Source organism: Natator depressus, chromosome 27 (assembly GCF_965152275.1).
Source record: "Natator depressus isolate rNatDep1 chromosome 27, rNatDep2.hap1, whole genome shotgun sequence".
In the NCBI taxonomy this organism is placed as follows: Eukaryota; Metazoa; Chordata; order Testudines; family Cheloniidae; genus Natator; species Natator depressus.
In genome coordinates this window covers 8505284-8512810 of record NC_134260.1, presented here as the reverse complement: position 1 = coordinate 8512810, position 7527 = coordinate 8505284, and positions in this window count along the sequence as shown.

The window sequence follows — 7527 nt, the reverse complement described above, 5'->3', positions numbered from 1 at the left end:
GTGCTAGGGCCAGAATTTTCAAGAGCTCAGCACAAGATGACCAACTGTGGATGCTGAGCAGTGAATCTAGCCCTGAGCAAGCCTGGGTCTCTCCTAGTTGAGTTAAAGGAGTGCCTCCAGTACCTGGAACAGTAGTAAGTTATTCTCTGTGTAGACCAGCCACCATAGTGCTAGACAAGCCAGCATGTTACAACTGCACTTTGGAATGATGGAAAGCAGGATTCTCACTGGATTCCCATGGGGAAAGGGATTCTGTCTATTTTAGGTACTTCTCTGGGCCTAGTACCACAGTCTCTGAGCCCCTCACAATCTTAAATGGGTTTATCCTCACACTCCCCCTGCAAGCTAGAGCACTGCTGTTATCCACATTTTGCAGGTGGGGAACTGAGGCACAGATTATGTCTACACTGCCAAAAATCCCCAAAACCCAGCAGCAGCAAGTCTCAGAGCCCAGCTCAGCTGACTTGGGTTTGCAGTGTAGACATTCCTGGTCAGGCGGTGAGGGGGATGGGTCTGAGAGCCCGGCTCCAGCCTGAGCGGGAATGTCTGCACTGAATTTTTACCCCCGAGCGGGAGCCCAAGTCACTTGAGCCGAGCTCTGAGACTCGCTGCCGCTGATTTGGTTGGGTTTGGGGTTTGTTTTTTTTTTTTTGTTTTTTTTGCAGTGTAGACATACCCAGAGGGGCTAAGTGACTTGCTCAGGGTCACACACACAGATTGGGGCAGTACTGGGAATTGAACCCAAGTCTCCCAAACTAGTGCTCTAACCATTGGACTATACTGCCTCTCTGTCCAGGTAAATCGTCCGTAGGTTGAGTGTAACGGATATACCAGAAGGCTGGGATTTTCAGACTCCCAGGGGAGTTAGGTGCTTGAATCAGATTAAAAGTCATGGGGAGAACAACACCCAACTCTCATAGACGCCGTAGAAAATCCAAGCTTTTTATGCCGCCCCTGAATGCTGGCCCGCTGGCTATGGACCTGAATAACACAGGGAATGAAGATATCAAGAAACTCCAGTTACTCTGATTCCTCAACTTCATATTTCTGCTCTGCATAGCCAGGAAATCAGCTTAGTAGAGAGTGGCCTGAAATATTAGTCACCTCTTTGAGAATGGAGAATTTATTACACCGAATAATATAAGAAACAGGAAGGCGCTTCAGAATTTCCCTTTCGACTTATATTTCTGAGTGACGTTGTCTTGCCACAGAAAAAACTCAATAAAAGACAAACAGCTGGGGGAAGAAGTGACTTGGTGGAGATTTGATTCCTGGACTCGCAGTGGGAAGGGATTACAGGTAGAATGCCCAGGCACTTACGTCGACGGAATGAAATGAACCAAATAAGCTGTCGGGATAAGCGAAGTGAAGAAGTGCTCCAGCATCCAAATGGAAGGAGAATGACCTCAGAATGCATGATCCAGCGCCAGCTGAAGTCACTGGGAGTTTTCCTATGGACAGCAAGGCGGCCCCAAGGGCCCACTCCTGTTCCCGTCACGGTCACTGGGAAGCTTTCTGTTGACTTCAGTGGAATCCTTGGATCAGGCCCAAGAAGCCATGAGGCTGCCTCAGCTCCATGGAAAGTCCAGGCCCCCCATTCACCGCTGGCCTGCAGCCCCTTTATGCCAGCTCCGACCCCTCTGCCTAGCAGAAAGCCAGCTTGGGGCCCTATGCCTGGCACGGAGCCCGGGGCAGGGGACATTCCGGGCTGGGCCGGGGAGGGTGGAAGAGGGGCTAGCCATGCACCCTGCGGGTTCGGCACCCCACAAAGCCCCCCAAGGGGAAGCGGAGGTGTACGTGAAATCTGCGCTCGCCAGCACTGGGCACCGCAGCCCCAGCTAAGGGAGGCACCAGCTGCTTCCCCTGCATCATTGCACCGGGGCCAGCACGGAGGCGAATCCCCAGTCTGGGTGGTTATAATCAGTCTTGTAAGTCCCCTGCAGGGCCACAGGCCAAGCAGTTACCGCCATGTTCACCGTGCAGGGGAAATCGCCCTGGGGAAGGCAGCATGGAACATCTACAGCCACACCCCCAGCCGGTGCAAATCAGCATTGCCCCTTGGGAGACAATGGGCCAGATCCCCAGCTGGTGCAAATCAGCATGGGTCCATGGGAGACAATGGGCCAGATCCCCAGCTGGTGCAAATCAGCATGGGTCCATGGGAGACAATGGGCCAGATACCCAGCTGCTATAAATCAGCATTACCCCATGGGAGGCAATGGGCCAGATCCCCAGCTGGTATAAATCAGCATTGCCCCATGGGAGACAATGGGCCAGATCCCCAGCTGGTATAAATCAGCATTGCCCCATGGGAGACAATGGCCAGATCCCCAGCTGGTGCAAATCAGCATGGGTCCATGGGAGACAATGGGCCAGATCCCCAGCTGGTATAAATCAGCATTGCCCCATGGGAGACAATGGGCCAGATCCCCAGCTGGTATAAATCAGCATCGCCCCATGGGAGACAATGGGCCAGATCCCCAGCCAGTGCAAATCAGCATGGGTCCATGGGAGTCAGTGGGCCAGATCCCCAGCTGGTGCAAATCAGCATAGGATTGAAGTCAACAGAACTACCCAGTGGAGGAGCTGGCCTGTTCTTTTTCCAAACCACGTCAAGAACTTTCTTCCGTGAGGAGAAGGCAGCTCCTCCATCCCTGCGGAGGGAGAGGGTGCTGGACCAATGGGCCATTTATACGGAAAAGGGACTCCAGATTTCGCGGAGGGCTAAGCACTCAAGGGCCAAGCGTGGCTGGAGAATCCTCCTCTTGTTGTAGGTTTGCTTCCAAGGACGGTGCGGGCTCAGCTCCCACACCTGGGGCCACATTCTCAACTGAGCTCAACCATAGATGACCTGCGGGTCAACCCCCAACATCCGCCCCAGGGGCGGCTGGGCCCTTGTGCAAATCTGAGCATGGACTCGGAGCTGCACTCTTTTGACCCCCTCACCCCTAACGCGCCACATCAGTGCAAGATGCTTCGGCCTGGGTTACAAGTTGCTGTTTCGTCACTGAATTCCCACAGGCTGGAGTCCCTCCCGAAAGTGGCCCTGCCAGGCCACCGCCCCCAATTCTTCCACACGTGGCGGCCTTTGATTGACTCTGGGAGTGGAGCCAGACCCCCCAGTGGGCAGGGAGCTACACCCAGCTGTGGCAAGCGCCCTGCGCCGTATCCTGCAAAGAGATGCAATGAAGATCTCTCCTTCCATCCATTCCCTCTTGCAATGCAGAGCTCTGGGAGGAAAGGTACTATTCCTTCCCAGGGGGGCTCCCGGGATAGGGCAGCCCCATCCTCAGGCCTGAGTCTAATAGCGCAATCTGGACCTAGGCATCTGTGCTGCTTTTTCGTATTCAAGCTCCCTTAGTAAAACACAGACTGGCGGGGGGGGGGCGTTACGAGAAAAAAAACGGCACACACTGAATGGGCCTTGGCTGTGGGCTGAATAGGCGTATTGTTAGCTTCAATTTTATATGATCCACGAACACGACTTCAATAAAAAGCTAAAGTGGGGGGGAGGAAAGAAAGTGCAAAGTATTCCTGAATTCCCTTTGATATTTAACTCCGCGTGGCAGGCTGCAGTTGGCGGGAGCAGTTGCTGCCTTTTAAAGATCTGTGACTAACCTGTTTTACAAATGTCTTTTCTTTAGCAAACAGCAAAAGCAATGAGTTTCCTCCAAGCCCGGCTGGCTGCTTGCGATAGCTTGTTTATTAACGTCAGCCCGATCCACGGTTTGCCACATTTTCTGACAAGCTGTCAGCCTCACCAGCCCAGCCCCGCCCCCGCTGCCTCCCCGTTCATTAAGGTCCATGTAAACGACCCCTCCCAGTGGTGCCAACAGCATCAGCATTGGCTTCAGCAGTGGTCCCTCAGCTCTGCTAACTTCAGTGGGCGGCAATGGGTGTCATATGCCTGGTCTACACTTCAAAGTTAGATTGAGATAGCTACGTTATGCCCTGAGCACTGACTTAGTGCCAGATTTTCAGAGGTATTTAGGCACCTAAAGATGCAGAGAAACACATAGTTGCATCTTCAAAAGCAGGTTGGGGCCACAATCCCATTGAAACCAAAGGGAGTTAGGCACCTAACTTGCTTAGGCACTTGTGAAAATCCCACTAGGCACCTATCTGCATCTTTAGGCCTCTAAATACCTTTGAAAATACGTCCTCTAGGTACGTAGGCCCAGATCCTCAAAGGCACCTAAATATCTTCTAGGATCTGGGCCGTAGGAGCTGAAGTCACCTTTAAAAATGGGGTGTAGGCTCCTAATGCCCTTAGGCATTTTTGAAAATTTTACTCCTGCACACAGATAAGTTGCATCAGTTTAAATACTGATTTAGTCAAACAGGTGCAACCCCCTAAAACCCCCCTTACAACCCCCTGGTTTATAACTTGTACTGGGACAACTTATACTGGTTTAGCTTATCAGCAAAACTGATTTGTTATTGAATGAATCTACACTGATGTAACCCCTCTTAAACTGATTTCAGAGAGGCCACACAAGCAGGTCTCACCAATTTAATTCAATAGATTTAGAAGCCGATTGAATTAACTTAGTGTAATTTCTGTGGGCAGACCAGACCATAGGCACATGCTTGAGTGAAGCACGTGCTGAGATGCTTTGCTGAATCAGGGCCAAACGTAACAAGGGAGAGTCCAGGGTACCTGTCACCAAAGCCTGCAGCATGGGGCCCAATCCAGTGCTTATGAAAGTCAATGGAGAGACTGAAATCAACTTCACTGAGAATTGGATCAGAGCCTCCATGTGCCAGTCCAGGAACCAGCAACTGAGAGCTGTGGGTCCTGGATGATGCAGGAGAGGGCCTGAGGCCCAGGAAATCCAATGCTTTCTGCCCATCTCTAGACTGAAAGTCACCGTGCATCTGAGCTGAGATCTTACCCAGCACCCTGAGCGCAACAAAGCTGGGCCTGACATTCCACTGCCCTGCCCCTTGGGCAGCAATTTACAATAATGCAAAGCAAGCGTAAAACATGGCTGCCTTGCAGCATTTGACACGCCCTTTGCACTGGTATAAATGACAACACAAGGAGCGAGGGACCAGAGCACCAGACCCACAAGCTACACAAAGTGGGGTAGGTATCTCAGAAAGGGAACCGGCGCCGTTCGCCCTTAGCGCAGTGGTTCAAATCCAGCCCAGGTTAGTGACTGCCTGTCATTACTAGTCAATAGCTCTTCAGCATCTTAACTGGACCAAGTGGGGGGATCTCAGTCCACTTCCCAGTGGTCAAGTGACCACGCTCCCGGCTACCTTTGATGGTGATCTCAGCAATGGTTGAAAACTCAACTCCCTCCTCAGCATGTGGGGAGTAGAAACCTTCCTCATCCTCACCAGCCTGGGGGATTATCAACCACACCCATAATAACTGGGCACCAGTTATTGGCCAACCCACCACAATCTCCCAAAGGATAAACCAAACTTCCAGCTGTGGCTTTCTAACTCTGCCAAGGCTCTCAGGGCTTCTCCCCAGGAACTTGCAGCTTCTTGCAGCTCTTCATATGGAACACCTGTCCCCTTCTCAGCTGCATCAGATGAGTGAACAGGGCTAGCCGGGCCCCTGCCCTTCAGGGGGCAGGCCACTCTGTTCCAAGCCCCCTTTTTTCCTTGTTGTCTGCATTAGGATGCCCCAGTTCATCTTGGAGGGGCTGTGACTGCGGGCATGCCCGGCAGAGAGAGGGTGACAGATGTTTACAGGCCAATCCCTGAAAGGGAAATGACCTGCTGCTTGGAAGAGTCTGCCCAAAAGACAATCCCCACGGCGTTAGCCTCCTAGAAGAACCAGTGATGCAAGGGACCATGACCAAGAAGAGGCTGCATAATCATCATCTGAATTGCACTCATGGTTGGAGGCCCTGGCCAAGATCAGGGCCCGTGGTGCACAGTGAGGTGCAGAGACATAGGAAGAGAGTTCCTGCTTGTAGGAGCCACCCATTGTCTATGGTCTTAGACGGTATGTTCTCCAGGGCAGGGACCATTTCTTTGTTGTGTTTGTACAGCGCCCAGCACAACAGGGTCCTGGCCTCTAGGTGCTATTACAATATAAATAATGATACATAATTATACCACTCAGCTCTTATAAAGCATTTTCCATCTTTAGATTCAAAGCCCTTTACAAAGGAGGGCCAGATTAAAGAATTTTGGGGCCCTGTTCACAATGGAAATTTGCCGCCCCCTCTTCCTTAAATGCGACAGAGAAGGTGTCCTAGGCACAGCTACCTCCCAGAACGGAGGTTCTCAACCGGTGGGGGGAGGGTGCATCCAGCCATCTGATGATTTGGTGGTCCTGGTGGAAGTAGGAGGGCCAAGCTCCCGGTTAGAGCACCACTCACTCAAGTTTGGCCCAGCCATCTCTCCATCATGATGGAGGGCAGGCAGCCAGGCCAAATTTGAGCAAGTAGCATTGCATAGGGTTGCAGCACCACTCAGTTTGGGGTTTTCTTTCCCCCTCCAGGTGGGCAGGGGCCTATGTGCAAGCACACATTGGTTAGTCCAGGCCCGTCAGTATCATTATCCCCATTGTACAGATGGAGAAAACTGAGGCCCAGACAGGGAAGTGACTTGCTCTAGAGCATGCAGACGGCCAATGGCAGAACCAGCAATGGAACCCCAGTCTCCAGAGCCCAGTCGCCTAGCCACTAGACCACAGTGCCTCTCCAACAGGAAGGGGGATTCCCCCAAAAGGTGAAGTCCCCAAAAGACCTGGCCACTAAACATCGAAACCACAATTTGTCTTTTGAACTCCCTGAAGAAATAAAGCGTGGAGTCAAACGGCACCTTCTTAGCAGCAGATGTGTCCACTTCCCTGCTGCAGTGAGCTACAGTTTACAACTTGCAAAAAAGAACAGGAGGACTTGTGGCACCTTAGAGACTAACCAATTTATTTGAGCATAAGCTTTCGTGAGCTACAGCCCACTGCATCGGATGCATTCCGTGGAATTCAGTTTACAACTTGCTACTCCCGTGGGGGACTTCCCCCACCAACCGACCTGTTCCCCATTGCCTTGAATGAGCGGCAGTCCTCCTCTAGTGGCTGATCTGGCTCACTGGAGCCTAGACGGCTGCTATTTCTGGACAGCTATTTATAGACTCCCCACTCCCCTACTCCGGTCACAGCTGGAAAGCAAAGATTCAGTGCCGCATGGAGGAAGAACGCATCTCCCCCCCCGCCCAGTACGGCCTATCAAGAACAGAACGAGGCAGAACTGAAAACTAAACATCCAACCACGTGAGGATTCCAGGCCCTGCTGTCAATATCCCCGTCGTGGGACGACACCTCCCCGTCCGCTGCTGGACAAAAGTAAAGTTTTCCGTTCTGGAGCATGGGACGGACCCAAGGAAAATTCCCCAGGTGCTGGGGCATGGGGGCTCCACTCACCGACAGAGACCCAGGCTCCGGGGTAGAGTTTGCACTTTTCCAGCCTCCCCCGCCAACCAGGCCAGATGTTCCGGAGTGCTCAGCCCCCCGTGAGGCACTAAAATAAGTGGCCGGATATTCCCTGCTCGGCGGACGCC